General features: G+C 41.3%; 1 non-coding gene and 1 pseudogene across 1 annotated transcript; both read left to right on the plus strand.

Annotated features, from left to right (window-relative positions):
* The first annotated feature begins 404 nt into the window (after window positions 1–404).
* On the plus strand, window positions 405–10,796 carry LOC121754422 (annotated as a pseudogene).
* Window positions 7,668–7,773, plus strand: LOC121756645. Its single transcript, XR_006041024.1, has one exon. It is a non-coding gene; the product is annotated as a small nucleolar RNA R71 (small nucleolar RNA).
* Window positions 10,797–14,738: the final 3,942 nt, after the last annotated feature.

Genomic DNA, 14,738 nt, shown 5'->3' on the forward strand with positions numbered 1-14,738 from the left:
ATATGCTATTTAGCCTGTACACTTGTGGGTGACGCTTTTTAATGCAAAATTAGCATGAGTCAGCTACCTAAGCTCAAAAAGTAAATTTGTTGTTATGGCCTATTTACAAGACAAAAGTTGAAAAAGGCGACGATAAAAACTAAGCCAAACCAAGTCAAGAAATGCACCCTTCATCCAATAAAAGCAACACACCCCCTCAAAAATTCCATTAAATTAATCAATCTGTCAACTTCTATAATTAGTACTAAAATCTCTAACCCTAAATCTCTTCGCCATCCACTAAAAAAATCCCTAATTTTTGTCCCTTTTCTTATTCCTATGTTGTATTTATACCCAAACATAAGTCATGCATGCATTTCATTAATCTTCTAAAAAAAATTGGAATATTTTTTTGGTAAAAAAAAAAACCTGTGGCCGCCGCCGCGACATTCCCGAGCGTCGAACACTGCCCGTCAATCGGGCGTGAGAAGGACACGGTGGTGGCGGACATGGACGGAACCCTTCTTATTGGGAGGAGCTCTTTCCCTTACTTCGCTCTCGTGGCTTTCGAAGTCGGCTGCATTTTGCGCCTCCTCTTCCTCCTCCTCCTCTCGCCGGCGGCCGCCGTGCTATACTACTTGGTGTCGGAGTCGGCGGGGATCCGCGGGCTTGTTTTCGCAGCGTTCGCCGGGATGAGGGTCTCGGACATCGAGTCGGTGGCCAGGGCGGTGCTGCCGAAGTTCTACGCGGGTGACCTCCACCCGGACACGTGGCGGGTTTTCTCGGCTTGCGGGCGGCGGTGCGTGCTCACGGCGAACCCTAGGGTTATGGTGGAGCCGTTTTTGAAGGAGTTTTTGGGGGCGGATTTGGTGTTGGGCACGGGGATTTTGAGCTTCCGCGGCCGGGCAACGGGGTTCGTGGTGGAGCCCGGGGTGTTGGTCGGGAAGAACAAGGCGGACGCGCTTATGGCGGCGTACGGTGGGGCGGCGCCGGTGATTGGGTTGGGGGATAGGCATACGGACTTTGCCTTCATGAGCTTGTGCAAGGTAATTATATTTAATCTAACTGATTAGTGTGGTTAGTAGTTTTGGTTTTAGATGGTACTAATAGTAACATGAGGATTAAGTGATAAGGATCGTGGTAACGCTAGCTTATAGTAGTGTTTACTAGTACTATAATCGTGGAGTATTTTTTTTATTGCAATTTGTTATGTAATATTGTTGTTTTTCTAATGTTTTACTTGAATTCAACAAGCCTATATCAAATCCTAGATTTATTAGTGTTAGTAATTCCTTCGTCCATTATTAATTAACACAAATTTCCTTATTAGTCCATCTATAATTAATTGAGGTCCTTACTCTTTACTTTCTTTGTCCCACTTTAGGAGTCCCACTTAAATTTGGCACGGATTTTAAGAAATATAAAGAAAAGTCAATGAAAAAAGATAGTAAAATGTGGTTCTTACATTTATATATTAGTTTTATGGGTCCTGTTAGGTTGAACTTTTTGGGCCTAATTGAGAACTAAGATGCATTTTCAGCCACTCATTCACAATTTTCGCGCAATGTCAACTACAGAGACATTATGTAAACTAGGGCGCATAATTGTCATTTTCGCGCAATGTCAACTACAAAGACATTATGTCAACTACGATGTCAACATCAAACGTTATTTATGTCAACTATTATGTCAACAACAACATTTTATAAATAATTAATGTCAACAATAAATATTTTCATGTCAACGACCTATATTATTTATGTCAACAACAACGTTTTACATATAATATATGTAGATATATGTAGTTGACATGGATTGTACACATAGTTGACATTATATGTGTGTAGTTGACATGAATTGTATATGTAGTTGACATTATATGTGTGTAGTTGACATGAATTGTATATATAGTTGACATAGATTATATATGTAGTTGACATTATATGTGCGTAGTTGACATTAAAATGAGTGACTGATAATGCATCTCAATTCTCAATCAGGCTAAAAAATCTCAATTGATCACAACCCTTAGTTTTATAATAAAATGTGAGTGAAAAAATGTTAGTGGAATGTGAGGCTTATTACCATTTATGGAATATTCAACCGTGAGTACTACTAAAGTGGGACACCCAAAAATGGTAAACTGAGACTCCTAAAGTAAGACGGGGGGAGTATTACTTTTGGTAATGGTCTCACATTCCACTAACTTATCCCACTTATATTACCTCTATACGTCTTTTGGAGTTCCAACTTACCATAGAGTTCGTCCCTCCTTAGGAGTTGCAGTTCACTTTTACTATAAATGGTAGGTAGAACCCACATTCCACTAACTCATTCCACTCATATTTTATTATAAAAATGGGTTACACATTCCATTATCTTTTTCCACTCACTTTCATTTACATTTATTAATACTCATGTTAAACTCACATGGAACTCCTAATGGAGTATAAAAATAAGAGGTCTCATATTTCACTAAACCTTTTCAAGTCATTTTTTACCATTGTTCTTAAATTTCAATCCATGTCGAACAAACTCAATTAATCTTGGACGGAAGAAGTATAATCCTAACATTATAGTGAACCGGTTGTTAGTTAACTAAGATTACTAATTCTGTTATTCAAGTTTCATGTAACTAAAATTTGTTATAAGTGGTTAAAGTATTATTAATTGAAAATGAGAATCGCCTCATTAGAAATGAAATTTACCATAATTTTGGCTGACACGCGAAAATAAAAAAACAATGCTATTTTTTATGGAGAAAATAATATTAATTCATTCAATTTAAAGTCCCTAAATGTTTTTTCATCCAATGCATGTAGGAGGCCTACATCGTCTCATCGAAACCCCAAGTGAAGGCCGTAGAAGACGACAAGTTACCCTAGCCGATCGTATTCCACGACGGCCGCCTCGTCCAAAAGCCTCACCCCGTGGCCGAACTTGACTCAACTTTATTTTACCCAAATATTACCCGCAAGTGTACGGGGTTATCGTAGCAAATAGCAAGCATGAGTATATCGTATCCCACAGAGACAATTAAGTGTCAACCTAAGTACCACGAACTAATTTCAACTACTATCCAGACGATCAGAAATTTTGGTTTTAAAACTAACAACTACTGAAAACATGTAAATGCAGAGATTAAAATAGAACACTTAAACAAGAAAGCAATTAAGCAAGTTGTGTAAGATGATGGAGAAATATGCAGAATTCAAGGATCCGATGCACAACTCATAGCCAAACTCAATTAAAACCGATTTACCATTTAAAGTCTCCAGAATTGTTGAATCAATCACACTTTTAGATTAAACCCCCTCCCGAGGTGAGAAATTCGTAGATTAGGTGTAATAATTGAAGTCCCATTCTATTTCTTAGACCTAACTCCCAACAGTTTTATTAGATTAATGATCCCACTCAGAACCTCAACTCTCCCGAGTTTTATTGAATAAAGGTGTGAATTATTCCACTTTCAAGATTAATTATTTTATCTCCCGATTACTCTAAGAAACCCTACACTCCCAATTGGTGATCAAGCAATTGGTAAGAAAAAGCACAAGAATAATTCAAACAATTGCAAGAGCAAGATAAAACGAAATCAATTGGATTAAAACTATGAATCAATGCATCTTCACCAAGAATTCTACATGAAAGGTTTAGTTACTCATGTTCAAAGTAGAAAACAAACAAAAACCAAGGGAAACAACGGAATTCATGATACAGATTACAATTGGCGGAGAAATTGAAGCTTGAATCTCCAATCTTCTTCCAAGAGTGCTTCCTAGAGAGAGAGAGAGTGTGTGTTTTTGCGGCTCGGAGAGAATAGAATTAAACCTAGGCCTTTTCTCCTTTTAATCCTCATCAAAAATCGCATTTTTGGCATAAAAATACGCCAAAACAACGTACCCGGTCGGGTGGAATTATTCAACATGAAATCCACCCGGTCGGGTAGAAGTCTCTGGAGTCCTCACGTTATAAAAGTGTCACCCGGCCGGGTGGAATTATAAAGGGTAAAAATTCACCTGGCCGCGTGAGATTTTCTGGACAGCGCAGTGCTTGTAAAATGGCCATAACTTCTTCTATAGAGCTCCGATTGAGGTGTTTAAGATACCCACGCGAAGCTCTTTGAAGACGAAGATAATGATATGCATTGGGGGTTGATTGGAATTCAAAATCTTCAGTAAAATTGTCTCAAACCAAGGCTGCTGCACATCCACCTATTTTGCACATTTTCTACACATTCTTAACAAACTGGTCAACATACCAACATAATAGAGAAGTAGATATAAACACGCCTAATGATAGACGATATATGATCAAATTCATACGAAACCACCCTCTAAAACCATGTAAAATCCAAGTATGTCAACTCCCCCAAACTTACATAATTGCTAGTCCTCGAGCAATGAAGAAAAAGAACTAAAAGAAGACTTGGATTTAAAGGGGTTTTAGACATCATCATCGTCTCAAAGAATGCGGAATAAAAAAAACATATCACAATACAAATTCCATCAAGTTAAGCTGTCAAATGCACGTTTACTACTAACTCGTATATCACCTTGGATTCATACATCACTCAGGATGTATATATGTGTGTATATTCACCTCACTAAAAAGTGTATAAGATATCAAGTAGTCACTCAAATCAAGCAAAAATGCATGGTTTACCATAAGCTTGCTCAATATCTAACCTCTCCTCTACCTCGTGTGACAATAAATCAAGAGTCTGAAAGGTATTTTATTTAGGTTATAATGTAGGCTCTTTGGTAAGGTGAGGAAATATTTGGCTAAAGTGACTGAAATTCCCAAAACGTAAAATCCCAAGAAATCACAACAATCAACTTTTAACTTCAACCATTCTCAAAACACTTCTCGATAATAACTAGACTTTGTCTAATTTCTTCCCAACTTCCAAAGACCTCAACATATTCTCTATATACAATTTTTTTTCTTTCTTCTTTTTTTTCTTTTTTTTTTCCGTTCATGTTTTTTTTAAGTACAAACTCAACCAACTTTTTTTCAATTATACTCTCTCAACTCTTCTTTTCATATCTCAATAAATTTAGAGTCTAGGATTCCCAACCCACTTGATTAGCTTGACAAAAGAAAAGGCTTAAGGCTCAAACTTGGCTATCAAGGATGTTATATATTAAGGTTAGTGTTTAGGTAAAAATGAGGCTAACAACGATGGCCTAACATCTTCCCCTATCTTTAAGGTCACTATGTAGACTCAAGAAGACCAGGAGCAAGTTCTAGAAACATATGCACAATTGATGATAAAACGCACATGAAAGAATTGAAGGCTAAAAAATCTCACTTGGGTAAATAGCATGAATCAAGGTAAACAAGCAATTCGTTGCTTATGCACCCTATTACTCAAACTCCCAAGTCAATGGTCAAGTGATAACTCAAAATGGATGGTTCTTTTATCATAGGCGACTAGTCTTCACCCCAATTACTACCAAAAAAAATTTCAATTCAAGACAAAGCAATTCTATCCTAAAACAAAATAAAAAAACAGCAAAAGACAACTAATCAATCTAAAGCAAAAATAAAGCAATAAGATAAGTACCTCATTAGTGTCCCTATCCACCATATCATCCCCCAAACTTATTTAAAGCTCTGCAAAGAATAAGTTTGAAAAGTTGGTGGAGAAGGGAGACTTACATGGTATGCAAGCATCACAAAACACACCAAAAACAAACTGAAATGATAAAATTAAAAAGTTACCTACTAGGGGTTACCTCCCTTACAGTGCCTTTGGTTATCGTCGTTGGCTCGACGTCCTCCATGAGCTGCATCATGTCACGCCATAACTGGTGGTGTTTGACTTTCTGTCAATCTTGGAAGCATATGATCTAGGCAATCTCTTCTTCCACCAAGTATTTTTCAGAGCTCCATCAGAAATTTTGGTTTCCATTTTGGGTGAATTTTCAGTTTTTGTTTTCTTCTCTTTCACTTTAGGATTTAATGCAGTCTCTTCTTTAGAACTTGATCCACCACATGAACCAAACATCCACTGCGGCAAAGAAAAATCCCCAAATATGGACTCAATTTCTTGTGCCTTTTGGACCTCTACAACATGCACAACTTTGCACTCCTTCTTCATAACAAGTTCCTCCTCCTCACGACTCTTCATAGCATTGTAGATAGATAAGATGTGGCGTTTGTTGCCCATATGAAGAGTGAGCTCTCCCTTTGCTATATCTATCAATGCTTTTCCCGTTGCAAAGAATGGACGCCCCAGGATAAGTGGTACATTCACGTCTTCTTCCATATCCAACACTACAAAATCGACGGGAAATATGAAGTCATGTACCATCACAAGAACGTCCTCAACAATTCCTTTAGGATAGGTGACGGTTCTATCTGCCATTTGCAGTATGATTGTTGTCGGCTTGAGAGTGCCGATCTTCATCTTTCTGAAAAACGATAATGGCATCAAATTTATGCTCACCCCTAGATCACAAAGTGCCTTTGTCTGTCTGTCATTTCCAATGACGCATGAGATGTTGAAACTGCCAGGATCTTTAAGCTTGGCCAGTAGCTTTTTCTGAATTATGGCACTACAGTTTTCAGATATGTTCATCGTCTCATAGTCAGTCTACTTCTTCTTCTTGGAGAGCACATCTTTTAGGAACTTTGCATATGTAGGCATTTCTTAAAGTGCCTCCACTAATGGGATATTCAAGTTAACCTTCCTAAAGATGTCTAAGAACCTTGAAAATTGAGCATCTGTCTTCTTCTTCTGAACACGTTGAGGATAAGGGATCCTCACTTCAGCTGGACTATGAGCTGTAGGTGGTGTAGGTGAATGTATAGTCGTGTTCTCCTTAGGTGGAGTAGAAATCTGCACAGTCTCATTTTCTTCGACCAATTCCTTCTCTTCAGCTCTCTCTTCTGCTACTCTATCCTCATTTTCGGATGACATTGGAGGTCCCTCATAGCTTGTTCCACTCCTCAGATGTATAGCTTTGCAGTCCTTGGGATTGATGATAGTATTTGATGGAAACTTTCCCGGTTGAGTATTAGCACTCACAGTTTGGGAAATGTGGCTGATCTGTATGTCAATATTCTTCAGATGAGTGGCCATTCCTTGCACGCCTGATTCAACTTTCTCCATCCTTTGGTTGTTCTTTTCCATGACCTTGTTTGTCTGAATCATGAATGACTTGAGTATGTCCTCTGTGGTCATCTTCTTTTGATCATTAACCATTCCATGAGTAACTGTGAACCCCTGAGGTGGTTGCAGAGCCTTATTGGGGTTCCCATAAGAGAGGTTGTGATGCCCCATGTTCTCGTACTGATTATAACCTCCACCCTGATAGTTAGGGCGTTGGTTATTATAGTACCTGTTGTTGCCCCCTTGTTGCACGTAGTTCACGCCTTCCACACCTCTTTGGAGTCCTTGAGAGGGCTGCCCCATCGCCATGCAGTCAAATTTCATTGTAAGAGCATCCAACTTGTCGGATAAGGTGCTTATTGGATCATGATTTGTAGTGGAAGCCACCCTATGCACCTTACTCCTCTCATTACTCCATCCTTCATCATTATAAGCGAGCTCCTCAATCACTTCCATAGCTTCATTCACTCATTTCTTGAGAAGATTTCCACCTGAGCTCAAATTCAACTCCCGTTGTGCTTCAGGCACGCACCATTTAAAGAATGTAATGACTTGCACTGTCGGGGTTAACCCATGGTTGGGACACCGCTTCATCAAGGCTTTGAACCTCCCCCATGCTTCTCTAATATTCTCTGCAGGGTTCAGCTGAAAGGCAATGATCTCATGTTGCCTCTTAATAGCCTCACTCGAGGGATAGAACTTTTCCAAAAACTTTTCCACCATAGCATCCCATGTTCTAATAGAACCCGACTCCAAACTCTCTAACCAGTCCTTTGCTGAGTCCTCCAGGGAGAAGGGAAACAACCTCAGTCGAATCTGCTCATCTGTCACTCCATTCAACTTCGTTGTGTTGCAGATCTAAATGCACTTGGTGATATGCTTGTTAGGGTCATCTGTGGATTTGTCCCTAAAAGCAATGTTCTCCGCCATTTGAATCAGTCCTCTTTTCAGCTCAAAAGTGTTGGCCGCGATGTTGTTATGGACAGTTGGGTTTGCCACTCCTTGATATACATACTGATTTTGCACAGGCACAGGTGATCCACGATTGACCTGTTGGTGCAACTCCTCCAGCTGTCGTAGAAGCTCAGCATTAGTGGGAGGAGGGGGTGGTGGGTCGTTGTTACCCTCTTCGTTCTCCATCAGACTATGAGAAACGGGATCAAACTGAATATGATCCTGAAATGGTGATCGGATGGGTGAAAGATCCCTCTGATCTGAAGATGCTCCTGCGCGGGTAGGCGAAGAAGTGTGAATTTTTTGCGTGAGCCTCCTATATGCGTTCCTCTTACGGTTCGATGCTTCGATCTCAGAGTCGAAACGTTCTAGAGGCAAGCCTTTAGAACGTGTGTGCATACACCTGAACACAAAACATAAATGTAAAACTTGAAAAATTAAAAGAAAAATAAAGCAGTAAAATCTGAAGTAGTAATCTTGATTATTATCACGATATCAAGCTATATAACACAAAATTTTCCCCGGCAACGACGCCAAAAACTTGACTCAACTTTATTTTACCAAAATATTACCCGCAAGTGTACGGGGTTATCGTAGCAAATAGCAAGCAAGAGTATATCGTATCCCACAGAGACAATTAAGTGTCAACCTAAGTACCACAAACTAATTTCAACTACTATCTAGACGATCAGAAATTTTGGTTTTAAAACTAACAACTACTGAAAACATGTAAATGCAGAGATTAAAATAGAACACTTAAACAAGAAAACAATTAAGCAAGTTGTGTAAGATGATGGAGAAATATGCAAAATTCAAGGATCTGATGCACAACTCATAGCCTAACCCAATTAAAACCGATTTACCATTTAAAGTCTCCAGAATTGTTGAATCAATCACACATGTAGATTAAACCCCCTCCCGAGGTGAGAAATCCGTAGATTAGGTATAATAATTGAAGTCCCCTTCTATTTCTTAGACCTAACTCCCAACAGGTTTATTAGATTAATGATCTCACTCAGAATATCAACTCTCCCGAGTTTTATTGAATAAAGGTGTGAATTATTCCTCTTTCAAGATTAATTATTTCATCTCCCGATTACTCTAAGAAACCCTACACTCCCAATTGGTGATCAAGCAATTGGTAGGAAAAAGCACAAGAATAATTCAAACAATTGCAAGAGCAAGATAAAACGAAATCAACTGGATTAAAACTATGAATTAATGCATCTTCACCAAGAATTCTACATGAAAGGTTTAGTTACTCATGTTCAAAGTAGAAAACAAACAAAAACCAAGGGAAACAACGGAATTCATGATACGGATTACAATTGGCGGAGGAATTGAAGCTTGAATCTCCAATCTTCTTCCAAGAGTGCTTCCTAGAGAGAGAGTGTGTGTTTTTGCGGCTCAGAGAGAATAGAATGAACCCTAGGCTTTTTCTCCTTTTAATCCCCATCAAAAATCGCATTTCTGGCATAAAAATACGCCAAAACAACGTACCCGGCCTGGTGGAATTATTCAACATGAAATCCACCCGGTCGGATAGAAGTCTCTGGAGTCCTCACGTTATAAAAGTGTCACCCGGCTGGGTGGAATTATAAAGGGTAAAAATTCACCCGGCCGCGTGAGATTTTCTGGACAGCGCAGTTCTTGTAAAATGACCATAACTTCTTCTACAGTGCTCCGATTGAGGTGTTTAAGATACCCACGCGAAGCTCTTTCGAAGACAAAGAGAATGATATGCATTGAGAGTTGATTGGAATTCAAAATCTCTAGTAAAATTATCTCAAACCAGGGCTGCTGCACATCCACCTATTTTGCACATATTTCTACACATTCTTAACAAACTGGTCAACATACCAACATAATAGAGAAGTAGATATAAACACGTCTAATGATAGATGATATATGATCAAATTCATACAAAACCACCCTCTAAAACCATGTAAAATCCAAGTATGTCACCGCGCTCCTCCTCATCCTCTGGATCCCCGCCGGCTTCCTCCGCCCCTGCCTCCGCATCGCCGTGGGCGCCCTCCTCCCCATGCCGCTAGTTTACCACGCATTCTGGGCCATCGGCATTCGCGTCACCATCAAGGGCAACCCCCTGCCCTCTCCTACCACCACCTCCGGCATCCTCTTCATCTGCTCCTACCGCACCCTCCTCGACCTCATCTTCCTCTCCACCACCGTCGGCCGCCCTATCCCCGCCGTCACCTACTCCGTCTCCCGCCTCTCCGAGCTCATCTCCCACATCCCCACCATCCGCCTCACCCACGAGCGCGCCACCGACGCCTCAATGATAAAAAAACTTCTCCAAAAGGGAGACCTCGCCATCTGCCCCGAGGGCACCACGTGCCGCGAGCCCTTCCTCATCCGGTTCAGCGCGCTCTTCGCGGAGCTGATCGACGAGCTGGTGCTTGTGGCGATGGTGAACTGGATGAGCATGTTCCACGGCACGACGGCGCGGGTGTGGAAGGGGATTGACCCGTTCTACTTCTTCATGAACCCGAGCCCCGCCTACGAGGTTGCGTTCCTCAGCAAGGTGCCGCGCGAGCTGACGTGTGGTGGCGGGAGGACGAGCCATGACGTGGCGAATTATATACAGATGGTGATCGCTGCTACATTGTCGTATGAGTGCACCACTTTCACGAGGAAGGATAAGTATCGTGCGCTAGCTGGAAACGACGGAATGGTAGCGGAGAAGTCGAGCGTGAAGCCGAGTAAAATTATGGGATGTTGATTGTTGATTGTCTTGTATTGTAGAGTTGAATATGTTAGCAATAATAAAATATCGGCTTATTTACGTGTATATATACGACATTTTTATGTTTTTCACAGCGGGTCGCTGTAGCAAATGTCCCATTAGAGCATTCACAATATGAAGGACTTCCCCAAGGGCTAGCTAGCACTAAGACTTCCCAAAAACACCTTCTGCCATGTCACTAGGACTTCCCACCCCACTGTCACATCACTAGGACATTCCACTGCACAATAGTGGACAAGCACTAGGAAATCCCAACAAACAAATTCACATTTTAATAATACAGAACTAAAATTTCGACACGAATACGGAGAAATTGCAATCATAATTTCAGTAAATTAAAAACATTAAAAAAGTACAATTAAAAAATCAACAAATTACATTATAAATATCAACGTGCACTCCTCCGCGCCCATGATATCTTGCTGGAGTCGAATATGGGCTTCTTGTTGGCGCATGTCGGCATGTGTTTGGAGCCGTCCGGCGTCATCATGAGGTATCCCCATTCGTACACTGGCGGTGGCCACGTCGTGGCTTGGCCCGACGTCATCTTCATTGGTCCAATCAGTCAGTTCTGGACCTTCTTGTTCGATGATCATGTTGTGCATGATAATACACGCGTACATGATATCATCAATGCAGTCGTCATACCACAAACAGGTTGGACCCCTCACCGCCGCCCATCGAGCCTGAAGCACACCAAATGCCGGCTCCACATCATTGCGCACTGCCTCATGTTGGCTCGCAAAGTAGACCTTCTTTTCTTCGATTGGACATCTGATCGTCTTCACAAAGACGGACCACCTAGGGTATATCCCATCCGCCAAATAGTAGCCCATATCATGTTAGTTGCCGTTGGCGACGAAACTGATGGCCGGACCGACACCCATGCACAGCTCGTTGAAATGGGGCGATGACTGTAGGACGTTGATGTCGTTGTTCGACCCAACTACCCCAAAATATGTATGCCAAATCAACAGCCGGTAGACAACTACGGCTTCGAGGATCATTGTGGGATTTTTTCCTCTGAAGCCAAATCCACAGGCGATGGGCGTTCTTCCACTCCCAATGCATGCAATCTATACTGCCCAACATCCTGGGAAATCCATGCACTGTCCCGTGCATATCCATAAGATCCTGGCAGTCTTGGTGGGTAGGCTTCCGCAAGTACCTCTCCCCGAATATTTGAATGACGCCCTGGCAAAAATACTTGAGACATTCGCGGGCAGTCGTCTCACCGACGTGGAGGTACTCGTCGAACATGTCGGCCCTCCTCCGTAGGCCAATTGCCTAATTGCAGCAGTGCACTTCTGTATAGGCGAGTCACCGGGTCTGCCACTCGCATCCTCCCTGGTGCATCCTAAAACGCCGCCGGAAGAAGTTGTCCCCAAACCGCGGCTGCTCAGTGAAATAGTCGTCAAATAACCGTTGGTGTGCAGCGACGTGGTCGCGGTGTACTACATCTTGATGCTGGATGGGGCGAGGTACCGTCGGCTACTGCTGCTCCCTCATCAGGCGATTTATCTCAGCGGACGTATAGGCCCGTATCTCTTCGCGGATTCGCCGCGATACTTCATCATCCCTGCCACTGCCACCTGTACCACTACTACTGCCACCTGCACCACTACCACTAGCCATTTCGGGATGTCAAGAAATATAGAGAAAAAGAAGAGAATCTCGTTAATACGCGTGGTGCATCGACGGACGATGGGTCGTCCATCGACCGCTCGCCGGTCACAATAGTGGACGAGCGTGACGGACGAGGGGCTCGCCGGTCGCTCGTCCGCCGGCTCGTCCACTATTGTGGATGCTCTTAGTGGATGGATTTTGGCCTTTCATGTGGCAAGTCTTTTGGCCTTTTAACCTATCGTAAGCTCTAAATACTTAATGAGGTATCTTGAAAGACCTTTCATTTGGTGTTTCGCCGAGGAGGAGCTGCCGATGGGCAATGTACCTGCAATGGGGACGAAAAAATCGTCGATTGATCGGCGATTTTTACGTCGCCCATTGTAAATGCTCTTAGTGTGCAACTTAGGAGCATTGTCTAGTTCGATTCTCAGAATTCCATCAAGTTCGACGATGTCTAACGGGTTTTTAGAGTGCTTTTACATGCTAGGGGGAAGTCGTTTAGGGTTTAGGGTTTAGGCCACAAAAAATAGTTTCATTGGTGGATGACACGAGTTTAATACAAAACAATTGATAAAATATAAGAGAGAAAGAGGTAAAGTGTATAGAGTAGAAGAAAAATAGAAAATGTGGATAAAATAAGATTGAACTAGATAAAAAAAAGGAGTAATATATAATATATTGTGAGGGACAAAGCTGAAAATAAGATTAATGTGACGGACAAAATGAAAATATGAGAAATTTCTTATAATTAGAAAGATACTAGAAAATAGATATTTCTTCCATTTCATGTTAATTGAGTCATTTTTCTATTTTGATAAGTTTTAAGATAATTGAAGCATTTCTATTTTTGACAAAAAATAATTCTATTTTTTTACTTTGTTCTTTCTTCATCTCTCTTACTTTTTTCACCATCTATTTAACACACTATTCTTAAATCCCGTGCAGAAAAAAATGCCACAATTAACAAAGAACCGAGGGAGTGAGAATTTTGTATATTAGTACTATGTTTTAAAGATTAATTTAATAATACAAAATGATTTTATCATACTCTGAGACTTCATTTATACTCACTCCGTCCCAAAAAAATATGCACTATTGATTGTGCATGAGTTTTAATGCACAATTGGTGTAAAGTAAGAGAGATATAAGGAGAAAAAATAATTAAAATATTGTTAATGGAGAACGAGTCCCACCTCATTAGAAAGAAAAGCGTTTCTAAATTTAGAAAATGCAGATTTTTATGAGATGAACTAAAAAACGAGTATTTATTTTTGTGGAACGGAGGGAGTAATAATTAGGAATGATAGGAATTGAACCAAGCATAGCAATTACCTAATGTTCGCTATTCATTTCCCCATTCATTTCACACTATATTTTATATACTTGATTTGTCACGAATCAAGGACAAGTCCTCAGTGAGACAATTTTAATTTGTTATCGTTGAAGAGTGAAGACCCTAATTGGGATTCTAAGGCCATCCGCAACGCATCACGTGGGTGGCTCGTAACCCGTCACGTCGGGACGAGACGACGGCGAGACGCGTTGCAGCGTCCCGTCTCGTCCCCAGCCCGTCGAGAAGAATGTCGAGCCGTCTCGCCACACGCCCCGGTGCCATGCGTGACGCCCACTCGCCGGCCCGCGAGTGGGCATCGTCACGCTGGCGCAATAAATCATTTATTTTTAAAATTCAAATTTAAAAAAATAAAAAATAAAAAATCGAAAAATGCTAATATTACTGTTTTTTCGACCGTTTTTTTTAAATTTTTTTACTCTATAAATACTCCAAATTCATCCTCATTTCACACACAAATACACATCTATTCTTCCCAAATCATCTCCATTTCCTCTCCAATTTTCATCTAACCTCCCATCACAAAATGTCCGGCGACAGAAACTCTGGTGGTGGCGGCTCCGGCGGGTTTGACATCAATGCATTCGGCGATTAAGGGGCATGTACAATGTCCTGGGTGGTGGTTCCAGTTCGTCGACGCCGGGGGGTACCAACCACCCCATTTTGATGTGGATGGATATGCCCGTCCTTCCGCCTCGAGGTATTCACAGGGATTATCCCAGATTTGAGAGATTATTCGGTTGAACCCACTCCGGAAGGAGGCCGAGGCGGTGGAGGAGGCGCACGAGATTAAGTCAAAGGGGTCCCGCCGCCGCACATTTGATGTAACGCCCCGTTTTTCTAAACCCAACTTTTTTTTTTGAACCACAAAGTACTTGCATTTAATGCGATTAATTTTGTGAGGGCCCGTGAATTAATTGTTGAGTGGAATTTGTAGCTGG

This window comes from Salvia splendens, chromosome 11, assembly GCF_004379255.2.
Source record: "Salvia splendens isolate huo1 chromosome 11, SspV2, whole genome shotgun sequence".
In the NCBI taxonomy this organism is placed as follows: Eukaryota; Viridiplantae; Streptophyta; class Magnoliopsida; order Lamiales; family Lamiaceae; genus Salvia; species Salvia splendens.